Source organism: Prunus dulcis, chromosome 7 (assembly GCF_902201215.1).
Source record: "Prunus dulcis chromosome 7, ALMONDv2, whole genome shotgun sequence".
NCBI classification, from domain to species: Eukaryota; Viridiplantae; Streptophyta; class Magnoliopsida; order Rosales; family Rosaceae; genus Prunus; species Prunus dulcis.
Window position 1 is genome coordinate 4,269,843 of NC_047656.1, and position 14,080 is coordinate 4,283,922.

The 14,080-nt window shown below is 32.9% G+C and overlaps 1 long non-coding RNA gene across 1 annotated transcript; it reads right to left on the reverse strand.

Moving 5' to 3' along the window:
- Positions 1–898: 898 nt before the first annotated feature.
- On the reverse strand, positions 899–2,742 carry LOC117635844. The gene is made up of 3 exons (XR_004586959.1): positions 2,559–2,742; positions 1,913–1,983; positions 899–1,207 (listed from the first exon to the last, which is right to left on the reverse strand). It is a non-coding gene; the product is annotated as an uncharacterized LOC117635844 (long non-coding RNA).
- Positions 2,743–14,080: the final 11,338 nt, after the last annotated feature.

Sequence of the window (14,080 nt, forward strand, 5' to 3'; positions counted from 1 at the left end):
GCAAGTCTTCTTTCCCTTGTATTATCGAATTGGCTTCCTTGATTACGCCATACGTGGTCAGACGGTAAAAATCTTCTATGACCCAAATAACATGTCTTAGACCCATGAGATAACCGACGATGCGAAGTATTAGATGCACAATATGGGCATGCCAATTTGCCAGACGTACTCCAACCTGACATGTATGCATATGCTGGATAATCATTGATAGTCCAAAGAAGTGCAGCTCTCATCTGAAAATTCTGTTTTACATATATATCATAAGTTTCAACACCAATTTCCCACAATGTTCGCAATTCATCTATCAATGGTCTCATGTATACATCGATGTCATGGCATGGACCCTTGGGCCCAGGAATAAGTAAAGTCATGAAAACATAAGGCTCCTTCATGCACATCCACGGAGGAAGATTATATGGATATATGAGAACCGGCCAAATACTATAGTGCAAATTCATGTTCCCAAAAGGGTTAAATCCATCTGTTGCCAAACCAAGTCTTACATTTCGAGGTTCCATACCAAATGACTCATGAATCTGATTAAACGATTTCCAAGCCTCAGAATCTGCCGGATGCCTCAACACTCCATCTTTTACACGATCCTTAAAATGCCACCTCATATCTACAGCTGTCTTGGATGACATGAATAATCTTTGAAGTCTTGGTGTGATTGGAAAATATCTAAGCACCTTCCATGGAACCCTTTTACCTTTCTTTTTGCTACCCTTTCCTTGTCTCTTCCATCTCGAAAGCTTATATGTAGGACACTACATTGCATTTCTTGCTCTTTATAATAAATAATGCAATCATTATTGCATGCATCTATTTTATTATAATGAAGACCTAAATCTAAAATAATTTTCTTTGCACCATTGGTGGTTGTAGGTAACTTCTCACAAAAATGAAATGCATTTTTCAACAATGTTAGCAACATACCAAATGCTTTATTGTTCATAGTACAAATACCCTTGATATGCATCAGGTTCACAACAAAAGGCAAATTAGAATACGACTCACAACTAGCGTACAATGGTTGTTCTGCCTCTTCTAACAATTTGTAAAACTTGTGAGCATCTCCATTTGGATCTTATGGATAACCTTCTTCTATTAAACCATGCATATCATCGTCTTGCTGCATACTAGCCACATCATGTCCATCATTGTCACTATCACTTTCATCACTTTCATCACTATCCTCATCCTCCCCCTACCGTGCAAATACCATGTAGTATAAGTTAGTTTAATCCCGTTATAAAGACGATGCTTGTGTACCTCATACCTCATATGTCTATATCTATTACTGCATTTAGAGCAAGGACAAAAGATCTTAGAATCATGTGACTGAACATGGTTGTATGCATAATTGAGAAAACTTTCAACTCCTGCAAAATAATCTTCTAATGACCTCCTAGATTGCATCCAAGATTTATCAACATGCATTTCTCTGTGTAAATAAGTTCCAAATAATATTAATTGAACAAATGACCAAAATTTCAGATATTGAAACTATATCAAAGACATCAAAATCAAATTCACATTTATTATTGTATCAATATACTAGGGAACTGGCATGTAAAAAAGCACAAAAGCATGTAATTCTCTAAAATATCACCCAAAAGTCTCAGCAGCAGCAGAGGGAGCATAATGGCCTTTCTTGCCCATAAGTCTTAACTTTTTTCTCTAACAATTACATGTATATGATATATTGTTGTGTACTACAAGAACAGATATGCATATACCATATTGCCAAAGTAATAGAAATTGTCAAAGCACTTGGCCCATATAGGCAGGCTATACAAGAGCATATGCATATACTATATATTTTCAAAGCAATAAAATTTGTCAAAGCACTTGGCCCATATAGGCAGGCTATATACCCTTGATATGCATATACCGTATACCAAATTCTTACTTAGTCATAGAAGTGCCAAAATAGAATAGTTCTACTGTAAATTGAAGAAGAAGCCATAGGAATACTCTGCCCTGCAAGTCAACAAGGAAGAAGAAAATAAGCCTAAACCCAATTATCACCAAAGCCTAGAAACCAATCAATTGAATACCAATGTAAACTGTTAGAGTAAGCATATGTTCCAGTGCTAATCCAATAATTTTTGTAGGTTTTAATGAGGTGACAAAAGCTTGCCGCGGAAAAGGAAATTTCAATGCCGATGAGCCATGTACACCAAACGCAGATGTGTATAAATATCACAAAGACTACTTGTTCTAGGACCAATATCATCCAACACAAGCTGTGTCTCATCTTGCAGCTCTAATAAGATACCTTTATAGCAAATAATTTTACAGTTTTGATGTTATTATCATCCTACGTTTGCCAAATAAGGGATTATCAGAGGATCATTTGAAGTGCATGCTTAACAATTTTACAAGGATCATTGTAACAGTCATTTTATCAAACAGCTAGTGGCGAGCTTTTTACATGGATTAGATTGGAAGAAACAATATTACATACTAAAAAAATCAGTCACTGAACCATCAAATACTGGACAAATATGCTTTTATATTAGAAAAGTAGATTGAATTCAAACTTTTACACACACCTGGAAGATCAAAGACTAAGCCACGGAACCATCGAAGACTTCAAATGCAAAATGCTCATAGTTCGTATAGTTTCTAAAGCCTCTGTAACAGCATTGAACTACGGCTTTTGCCCTTGGGATTGTAGGAAATATTGTGGAGAGGGTTTCAGTGTGTGAAGTTATGGAGGTCTTTTTATCTTTTACTCTTTTTGTTGATGTTGAAGGTTGAATACCAATGTAAACTGTTAGGGTAAGCTAAAACTAATATTGGTAAGTTTTGGGCATGTTTCCTCGACCCCACTATTTTTTTGGGCTGACTAAGCAGCCAAAAATCCAAGAAAAAACTAATATCCAAATTTGTAGCAATAAATAGAATTTTGTATTCTGCTTTTTTTATTGGTTAAAGAACTTTTGACTCTTAAAATTTTAATTTTAATTTATTTATTCTCCATCATTTAAAGTCAGAATTTTTATGTATACCCCAAAATAAAAAGTCAAAATTTTTCTTAATTGTTCATTCAAAGTGAGGCTAACAACTTTTCTCTATTTATCTTATTTCCAATGAGCGGGAGCAATTTTTTTTTTGTATCATTGCAAATCTTCTTTTATTATTTCATTTAAATACGACTTCATGCTGTCAATTTCATGGATGAAATGTTTCATCTACAGACTTTTAACATAACTCATTTTTGAAAATTATTGTCCCACAAATCCCAGCACGAGCAGGAAACAATCTAAACAGATGGACCAAACATTTTAGCTGTGGGTTATATTTATCATGTATTTGTCAAGGGGGTGAATGATTTATGCCCTCACAAATTTAAAAAAAAATAATTGAATTCCTTAACATGGTGATATGGAAAACAATCCTATTGACTTCATGAATTTGGATTCAATTGGCCTAATTCGAATTTGGATCGTAAACAAATTGGATTGGATTACATTGGCCTAAAATGCAATACCATATCGAATTTGGATTTGAATTATCATATTTAGCACATCAATAGTTTTTTTAGTTTTTTAAATACTCTTGATCACATGTTCTCCGATTGATAAAGATATCAAATTATCAAATAATATAAAAAAGTTTGATTTCCCTCATCATCATATCGAAAGAATTAAGCGAAATTACTAATGTAAACGAATTTAATTTGGATTACATTGGCCTAATTTGGATTAAGTGAAATTACTAATGTAAACGAATTTGGATTGTATTCGAATTTTCAAATTAAACTCTTTCGTACTATAAGACCATCAATTATAGCTCGATCCTATTGTTTTATAATTGAATATGTGTTTCTTCTAACAATAACCAAAAGGATTTTAATTGTAATTTCAATTGTTATGAGTTCATCTTTCAAATCTTATTGGACGTCTAGGAGCAATTCTTAGTGAAATGTAAAACTTATCCAACTCCATTGACCTTTCTTGTTAATCATTCTTTCTTGGTTGATTGGTTCTCAATAACATAGCGACAAATCTTAAATTCAAAAATATATAGGTATTATATATATATATATATATTTATATATACCCAATCAAAATTGCCCAGAAATTCTTCCCTCCTCATCTTCACTATTTTCCAAGCCATCATTCAAAGTCAATCAGATTTTACAGAGATATCATCTACGAAACACAGTCAATAGATATTAGGCCCATTAAGGACAAAGAAACAAATGCTACAATGTTCCATTCCCTTTAGTATTTTTATTAATGAATTTGAGTTACAATTACTTTATTTGATTCAGGAAGGTCTTGTTCCAACCCAGTTTTACAAAAAGTCAAAAGAAGTTTTTGGAACAGCATCCGGTAAAGCTTTAAAGTTAAATTATGAATTACCCAAAGCCCATGTATGCCAAAACAAAATATGCTTTAAATCAGCCACTTGGGTGATATGAGTAGCAGACTTCTTTTCACTAAATGTTTTAACGTAAGGTAAAGTAACTACATGTTGCTTCCGGTGCCAAAAGGCAGTAGGTAAATCAGAACAAACTTCATTTTTTAATTTTTCTTCAAACATAATTATTTGGGACTAAAGTGACTTATCGGCTAACTGTTGTTCGACTCGTTTGAACTTAATTTCATTTTTAAGAAAATCAACTTTTCTTGTTTTATTCTGAATTAGTTTAACTGATTTAGAAACTGCTGACTTTTATAATGACTTGAGGCTGTGTAACTCTGGTTTGGTTAGAAATTCAAATTTAACTTTTTCACCTAAATGACTAGAAGTAACTCCATCATATTCTACCTAGAAAGTGTAAAGCAATGAAATAAAGGGTAAACCTAAAATGACTTCATCTGTGATGTTCTGAACTTCTTTATACTATAAAACTCATCATTTGGTTTAAAGGAATGTTTTCTACGGGAATAATATCTACTTTTACTAAAGTGTTGATCATTACTTCTTTTGACCTGTTTAGACGGGGGAACAGGGGCTAGACCGTATTGCTCACAAAAATTTCCTAATTCATATTTAGCATTTTTCCTATCGGCTTGAACTGATTTGCTAATTTTTAAATCTACACACATTTTCATTCCAACTTGGTTGATGGTGCTAATTATATTGCCATATGTTAATTCATCATAATTAATTTGACCAGATTCATTACTCAAGACTGTTCTAATTTTGTGGGCAAATAAATTGGGAAGAACCAAGGACCAGAAAGGGGAAGAACCCAGGAGTCAGAAGTCAGAAGAGATCAGAGCAGACCAAGACAAGAAAAACAGAATTGAAATAACTCAGAGTAGAATTTAGCTAACGTGTAAATACATAAAATTCTTAACGCACAGGTTGCATGAATGAAAATGTAATTAATCATTAAAAATAATGCTTAGGAACGAAAATAGGATCATAACATTAACTTGATAATTTTATTGACTTAATAAAACTTTGAAAACATGAAAATAAAACTTACATTAAGCAATGCCACGCAAGACACTCACACTTCTACTGATCACTCACACTCTTGCTTAAGAACTTTGATAACTGAAAATTACAAGGCGGAACTTGAAAGAAAAGCTTATTTTTAAAAACCCTTTTTTCTCACAAATGACTTGGGGCATCTATTTAAAGTCTTGGCATCTGAAAGAAGACAAAATAACTTTTGAAATTAACTTGTGCATCTTTTGCTTTAACTCTAGGCATCTGCATTATATCTACTTTAACTTTGGCATCTTTGCTTTAACTCTGGGGTAACTTGCTTTAACTCTAGGCATCTTTGCTTTCGACCACTTTGCAAAAAGGCTTAGTCTTCACTCAAATCATAAGGATCTTGATTGTCGGGGGAATAGTTCGAGGCATGATCGGACCATCGGGGCTTTGGCTTTTGGCTAAAAGGAAGGTGGCAAGGTTGTTGACTGGAAGAAGACTCGGATTTGGGGCTGGCATCATCACTATCTTCTTCATTCATCTGTTTTACTTGGGCAAGGATTTGTTCAGCTAACTCTTTTAACTCTTTTTTGGATTTTCCTTTGAGGGAGGCATTGGTTAATGGTGCTGATTATATATATATATATATATAAGTGTAAAAAATTTCAATTTCAGCAGTTCGCATATAATCTTTCCATCCATTAAAGATTTGTTGTCTTTTGACTTTGTCAGGGATGACTTTGTGATAATTATCTCTTCTAGTTTGATTCTCGAGACCATGCAGATGGCTATCTAGGTTTTTCCAATTGATCCTAAATTTTTTATTAAGTGTTCTTAATTGATTATCAACTTGAAAATTTTTAACAACGAAATCGGATTGAGTTGCTGATTCAGAAGACTCAGATTCATTGTCTTCTTGGACTGGGGCTTTTCCATAGACTGGATGGGTAACTTGGGATTTTTTTCTTATGTATTTTAATTTTAAATCAGTTAAGGCTTTTTCTAACTCTAGGTCTCGTTCTAGAGTAGAAGAAGAGACTGCAAAGGAATGTCTTGCAGGAACATGCCGTTGGGACTGACCAGGTGTGGGTAATTGTTGTAACTGGACTGTTGACTTTTGTGGAGGTTGGTTACCAAAATTAATTTTGACTGTACCGGCTGACTTTCAGCTGTTAGGGTCCAATCAACAGGAAGGGAAACATCTGACCATTTAATTGAGTGGGGAACTCTTACAGTAGCATCGGGTGTATGACTCTGAATTAACAATGTTTGGTTTTTTGGGCTTTTACTCAAGGCTTGGAAATTCATATTAGTGCCTGTGACTTTGTAATAGATTATGTAGACTAAGGCTAAGGGTTGGGTACTTGGCAGAACTTCATAACCATTAGTTTTTATATTTAATGTAAGGATTTTTAATATATGGGAATCACTCAGACTTACAGTGAAATCAGGATAACAATCAAAATGAATCGGACCATTAGCAAGGCTTGACTCAATGATTCCTAGCGTACTGTCGCTAAAATTAGTGAATCTGGCATGACGTAAACAAAGAAGGATACAAGTTTTTAATCCTAATGTGGTTAATAGCTTAACTGCGACTTGAACTAAACCAATGTGAAGGAAATTGTTTCCATGATTTTTATGTTTTCTAATTGACTCAAGATTAAGTAACTAACATGTCTCATGTTCTTGACTCAAAGCATAAACTTGTTCAACTGTTTTTACATGGGTGGTTGTATTAAAACTAGAAAGTGACCATTTTTTCTTATAAATATTTTGACTAGGGATTTTAGGTATATTCTAATCTCGAAAATCTAGTTCATTATTAGACTCATACTCTAGTTGTTCTTCATTAACTATCCATGGGACTTTACCAATACTGACTCTAGAGCTGCTAGAATTAAAAGAGTTGGTTCTAAATAAGCGACTCATTTTTTCTCAAGGTTCTGGGGTTGGAATTCTGAGGAAGAAAGTAAATAGGAACTCCTAAGACTGACTTCTAGATGAAACAACATACCATTTTCTAAAATTTACTTGTCTAATTAAGTTGACGACATTGTCCTGATTGGAGGGTTCATCATCTGCATTTGTAAACTTACTGGTGTGGACTCAGAAATTCCTTTTTCTAATAAGTTAACTAAATCTTGTTTTATCTCATAATTTTCACTTTGTAATTTTTGACTTATTTGTTTTAACTCTATTATTTCCCTTTTTACTATTTTTACTTCTAGTTGTAAATCTTGTAAAATAACTTCTTTCTTTCTATTAAATTTTTCCAAGGTTGTGTTCAGACTTATCTTTTGGAAGGTAGATTGTTTCGGTTCTTCTTGACAGGTGATTTTCCTTAATTTCTTAAAGTACTCGGATCTCAACTATGGGTTTTCAACTTTACTTATTAAATCGATCACTACTTCTTCCTGTTCTTCCTGTTTGGTAAGGACATTAATTGATTTAGACTTACAACAATTATCTTGACAACTAAATTGAATTCGAGGGGAACTAGTTTGGGAATTTGAGGAACTAGACTCTGGTGACTCAGTGTTGCTAACCATAGTTTCATTTTCATTGGATTCAGAATTTCTTAATTCTAAGACTTTAATTAGTTTATCTCTATCTTCGTCCGTGATTTTTAATTGTTTGATTGTGTCTTTAACTTTACACTCATTAGCATAGTGACCAAACTTTTGACATTTATTACATTTCACTTTTCTCTTGTCGGTACTTTTCTTAAAGCGACTATTCTTATCTTTTCCGTGATTCTTTTTCCATTTTTTCTTAGAGGAAAATCTCTTTTTACTATAAAACTCATTATCATTCTTATTATGTTGGAATGACTGTCTTTTGCGTGAATAATGGCGAAGTTTGCTAGACTGTCGATTGTGGTGACTAGACATATTCTTTCTAGAAGGGGGAATAGAGCTAAGGCCATACTGTTCACAGAAATTACCTAACTCATACTTAACAGAATTCCTTTCTGACTGAATTTGTTTACCAATTTTTATATCAACACATATTCTCATACCGACTTGATTAATTGTGCAAATGATATTACCATATGTTAAATTATCCCAATCTATATGACTTTATCATTACTCAGGGTTATTCGAATTTTATGGGCGAATAAATTAGGGAGACCATTAACAAATTTTTCTTTCCAAAAAGACTGGTTACTATCATCTCTGATCATGACTTGGGAAATAAATACATCTTTATACCACCTAAAATCAGATAATTTAGGGCATCTTAAGTTACTAAGCTGATCATGAATTCTAACAGTAGTGTTACTTGGTGTTCCAATGAAATGTTCGACTATTGTATATAATAAGGTGTTGACTCCATCTTCAATGCCTTGTCCTATTTGTTCATCAAAAATAGGAAGACCATCTTCATTAAGTTTGACTGCATAGATTATTTGTTGCTTAGACTCACTAGTTAAGTGTTTATCCCACCAAGAACGAAGAGTTCCAGTTAAACCAGTTTCTAACAAAAGAACAATTTCAGACTATCTAAAACTGTGGTTTGTGATATAACTATTGGCTACCATGGACATATGTTGAAGCTTATTAAGGATTTCTTGCTCAGAAAGACCATCTATATTCCATTCGTACAATATATCAGAGGAAACTGAAAATTGACTCTCTGAATTTCTTTCTTCTTGTTGGATATCCGGAGGTGTTGGCCTAGGATACCAGTTTTTTGTTAGACTAGTTGGGCTGACTCTGTTGGTTAATCACAAGAAACAATAATTATTAGCCTCAAGAAAACAAAGTTAGTAGCAAGTCCTTTCAAAATCCTTGATCCAGATAATAAAATGGTAGTTGAGCAAAATAATTACACCAACCAAAGTCTAGTTGTCATAGGAAAACAATTAGATAAGACAGAAACAAAAATTGACAAAATTCTCCCGAAAGAGACCACACTTAAGCATCATAATGAGAAGCCTCTAGTTAAATTCCAAGATTTAAAGTCAAGTCCAACTTTTAAAACAAAAGAAACAATGACAAAAATTGAGAAAATGTTCGAAGAATTAACACCAGTCAAAAGAAAAGACAAAGAAAAGATTGAAACAAGTGTTAAAGTTTTAGGATCCTCTCAGTTACCCCTAGATAAATCCTCTGATTCTGAGTCAGTCACTAGCATGGAAACAGAGACCAGTAATATTTCTAAAATTGAAAATGCGTTTAGAAATCTTGAGTTAAAAAGTAATCCAAAGGTAAAAAGATTAACCAACAAAGTTGTTGGTAATTTTTAACAACAATATTAAAATCTTGCAAGTGCACAAATCAAATGATAGTATAGTAAGCAAGGAAGGGTCGATTCCACAGAGATTGTGATCTAAAGAGAGTTTATCAATGTCACACAATGAAAACTAAAACACAATTAAACACGAAAACAAAATAAAGATTGAAATCACAAGGACTTCCACACACACGCCAACACCAAGGGGGGTTTTAATTTGATTTTGTGAATAAAACAAAATAAGGAAAACAAAACAAAATAGAATTTAAATTAGAGTTTAAGAGAAATTGGTTTAAAATCAATCAAGAACAATAGCTAGGACTTACTATGCACCTCCAAACAATCAATCAATCCATAAACAACAATAGATAATCAATTTCTAGCAAGCATATGATGACGACACTCACAACAAGATCATGGCATTTGACTCGAGTTGTATGATTCTCTCTTAAGTGTATGTAAAGTGTATGGCATTTACATCAATACGTGTATTCTTAATTGAAATCTAGTATGGCATTTACTCAAATTAACAATCAAGAATCCATTAAGATCAAAGAGAATATGAGTGTCACAAAAACCCTAAAACATGGCATTTGTTATTAGGAATTCAAGAATCGATTTCTCATAACTAGTTCTTAACCCAATTATTCGTTGCAAACAAGAACACATTCAATATGGCAATTGACCTATGTTCTACAACAATTTAATTCCAATACATGCTTCTAAGTTAGCTACTCAAAGAAACAAAATATCAGAATTCACATAACATAGAGAAACCGAAATCATCACGCTTGTAGAAACTAAAAATCCATTAAACTTGTTTATAAAATTGAAATCATGTTTAGGGCTTCAAGATTAAGCCCTAACTAACAAGAAATTAGTTACTCATGGTCTTGGATGAACTCAAAAAATAAATACATAAGAACTGAAAATTAAAAGAAGGAAGGAAAAGAAAGAACTCGTTGGCAGCTTTCTCCTCTTGCACGGTTGATCTCTTTAGGACGTGAATCCTTTGTATCAGGCCTTGGCTCGTCTTTTATATCACTTATATCAGAGTTCTAAACCCTAAAATTGACTGAAAAGTCGTCCAAGAAGTCTTGGTAAACAAGGAATCCAAATAGGAAAGTAAAAATCACAATTCCTAACTCCATAGGGAAATACAGCTCAGCCCAATTGTCACATGATTTGGGGATCTTCGGCCTCCTAGAAAAATCAGTAAAAATATATTTTAGAAATATAAATGTCTTATCTTTCCAACCATATATAGCACGTAACTTGAAAAATTTGGGAAGGCTTCCAGTTCTTCATATTCACGTAACATGTACGAAACTGTCATGTCTGCACGTGGGCTAACTTTACTTGTAATACTGTACCAATTGGCTAGGGGGAAAATTCTAGAAAAATCACAGATTGAACTTCAAGATATTAGCTTTCATCTTCAATTAGCCTTGCACCAAAATTCCTCCAAAAAGTTAATTTTTCCTTAAAAACCTTCTAAGAGCGCGGAAAAGCTAAAAATCAGAAAAGTAAAGTAATAAGCCCTTTTAAAATCTAATTCTCTTACAAAACCTAAGTAAAAAGAGTACATAAATGAGTATATTTATGGACTTATTAAGAGTTAGCCCCACTAGTCTAATAAAAAACTGGTATCCTAACCTCCGGATATCCAATATGAAGAAAGAAATTCACAGAGTCAATTTTCAGTTTCCTCTGATAAATTATACGAATGGAATATAGATGGTCTTTCTGAGCAAGAAATCCTTAATAAGCTTCAACATATGTCCATGGTCGCCAATAGTTATATCACCAACCACAGTTTCAGATAGTCTGAAATTGTTCCTTTGTTAGAAACTGGTTTCACCTGAACTCTTCGTTCTTGGTGGGATAAATACTTAACCAATGAGTCTAAGCAACAAATAATCTATGCAGTCAAACTTAATGAATATGGTCTTCCTATTTTTGATGAACAAATAGGACAATGCATTGAAGATGGAGTCAACATCTTATTATATACAATAGTCGAACATTTCATTAGAACACCAAGTAACACTACTACTAGAATTCATGATCAGCTTAGTAACTTAAGATGCCCTAAATTATCTGATTTTAGGTGGTATAAAGATGTATTTATTTCCCGAGTCATGATCAGAGATGATAGTAACCAGTCTTTTTGGAAAGAAAAATTTGTTAATGGTCTCCCTAATTTATTCGCCCATAAAATCCGTACAACCCTTAGTAATAAACAAGGTCATACCGATTGGGATAATTTAACGTATGGTAGTATCATTAGCACAATTAATCAAGTCGGTATGAGAATATATGTTGATATGAAAATTGGTAAACAAATTCAGTCAGAAAAGAATTCTGCTAAGTATGAGTTAGGTAATTTCTGTGAACAGTATGGCCTCAGCTCTATTCCCCCGTCTAGAAAGAATATGTCTAGTCACCACAACCGACAGTCTAGTAAACGTCAGCATTATTCACGCAAAAGACAGTCATTCCAACATAATAATATTGATAATGAGTTTACAGTAAAAAGAGATTTTCCCCTAAGAAAAAATAGAAAAAGAATCACGGAAAAGATAAGAATAGTCGCTTTAAGAAAAGTACCGACAAGGGAAAAGTGAAATGTTATAAGTATCAAAAGTTTGGTCACTATACTAATGAGTGTAAAGTTAAAGACACAATCAAACAATTAAAAATCACGGACGAAGATAGAGATAAACTAATTAAAGTCTTAGAATTAAGAAATTCTGAATCCAGTGAAAATGAAACCATGGTTAGTAACACTGAGTCACCAGAGTCTAGTTCCTCAGATTCCCAAACTAGTTCCCCTCAAATTCAATTTGGCTGTCAAGATAATTGTTGAAAGTCTAAATCAATTAATGTCCTTACCAAACAAGAAGAACAAGAAGAATTATTGATCGATTTAATAAGTAAAGTTGAAAACCCAGAGTTGAAATCCGAGTACTTAAAGAAATTAAGGAAAATCGTCAGTCAAGAAGAATCGAAACAATCTACCTTCCAAAAGATAAGTTTGAACACAACCTTGGAAAATTTAATAGAAAGAAAGAAGTTACTTTACAAGATTTACAACTAGGAGTAAAAATAGTAAAAAATGAAATAATAGAGTTAAAAAAATAAGTCAAAAATTACAAAGTGAAAATTATGAGATAAAACAAGATTTAGTTAACTTATTAGAAAAAGGAATTTCTGAGTCCACAAATTCAAATGATGAACCCTCCAATCAAGACAATGTCGTCAACTTAATTAGACAAGTAAATTTTAGAAAATGGTATGCTAAAGTCACTATATTTGTTAAAAACTTTGAGTTAAACACAGTTGTCCTTTTTGATTCAGGAGCCGATCTTAATTGCATCCAAGAGGGTCTAATTCCTACTAAATATTACAAAAAAGTCAAAAGAGTCTTTAAGCACAGCCTCAGGAAAGTCACTCCAATTGAATTATGAGATTCCTAAAGCCCATATCTGTCAAAATAACATTTGCTTTAAAACTTCATTTTCTTAGTAAAGAATATTATTGATGAAGTCATCCTAGGGTTACCCTTTATTGCCCTTTTATATCATTTTCAAGTAGAATACGATGGAGTCATTTCTACCCATTTAGGAGAAAAGGTCAAATTTGAGTTCATGAGCAAACCAGAGTTATACAATTTAAAGGCTTTACAGAAAAATGCAATTACTAACACAGTCAAAATAATTCAAAATAAAGATAAACAATTGAATTTCCTTCAAAATGAAGTCAAATCCAAAATAATTGAACAATGCCTTAGTCATAAGTCTCTACGGTCACAAATTCGCCAATTTGAAGAAAAGTTAAAACAAGAAGTTTGTTCTGAGTTACCCAATACTTTCTGGCATAGGAAACCACATGTTGTCAGTCTGCCTTATGTCAAATCCTTTAGTGAAAAGAATATCCCCACTAAAGCTAGACCAATTCAAATGAGCCAAGAATTAATTAAATTTTGTAAAATTGAAATTTTAGAATTACTTGAGAAAGGAATAATTCGTAAGAGTAAGTCACCCTGCTCCTGCCTTGCTTTCTATGTCCAGAAAAATGCTGAATTAGAACGCGGAGCCCCAAGATTAGTTATTAATTACAAACCCCTTAATACAGATTTAGAATGGATCAAATACCCTATTCCTAATATAAGAGACTTAATTAGTAGTTAGAAAAGTCAGTCATCCTTTCTAAGTTTATGAAGAGTGGTTTTTGGCAAATCCAAATTCCTGAGTCTGATAGATACAAAACTGCTTTTGTTACCCCATTTGGTCATTATAAGTGGAATGTTATGCTTTTTGGTCTTAAGAATGCACCCAATGAGTTTCAAAATATAATAAATGAGATTTTTAATTCATTTAGTCATTTTTCCATAGTCTATATTGATGATGTTCTCATCTTTTCTCAATCGATA